We start from the raw sequence: 444 nt of genomic DNA, 5'->3' as shown, positions 1-444 counted from the left end.
AAGATGAGAGGAATGATGTTTAGTGAATGAGGATATGAATTTGTTCCCCAAGAACCAGCTCAAGAGGAAAACCATGCTTGGTACTGGAAACCTATACAACTACCCAAACATAGTAAGGCCAGAGATCTTACAAGGGATATATTATTGCCACCTTTATAGATCAGCATAATTCCCAACTATATTCTAAATACTTATGCTTATACCCACACTAAGTGCAGCTCTCATCTTTCACAAAGCTTTTTTGCAGCAGTATAGACCATCACAGACAACCAAGACCAGTCACAATGTAGAGAACAACTAACCATGGGGTACCCAGCCCCAAAAGATAAATATACAATACAACCTCTGTACCTAAGGCTCAGAGAACATTTGGAAAGAGGTGTAGAAAGATTCTAAGAACCAGAGGCTCATGGAGTCTGCTTCAAGATCATGTCTCCCTCCTCA

Source organism: Mastomys coucha, unplaced genomic scaffold (genome assembly GCF_008632895.1).
Source record: "Mastomys coucha isolate ucsf_1 unplaced genomic scaffold, UCSF_Mcou_1 pScaffold21, whole genome shotgun sequence".
Lineage (NCBI taxonomy): Eukaryota > Metazoa > Chordata > Mammalia > Rodentia > Muridae > Mastomys > Mastomys coucha.
The sequence above is the reverse complement of the archived record's forward strand: the minus strand, read 5'-3'. Positions refer to the sequence as shown.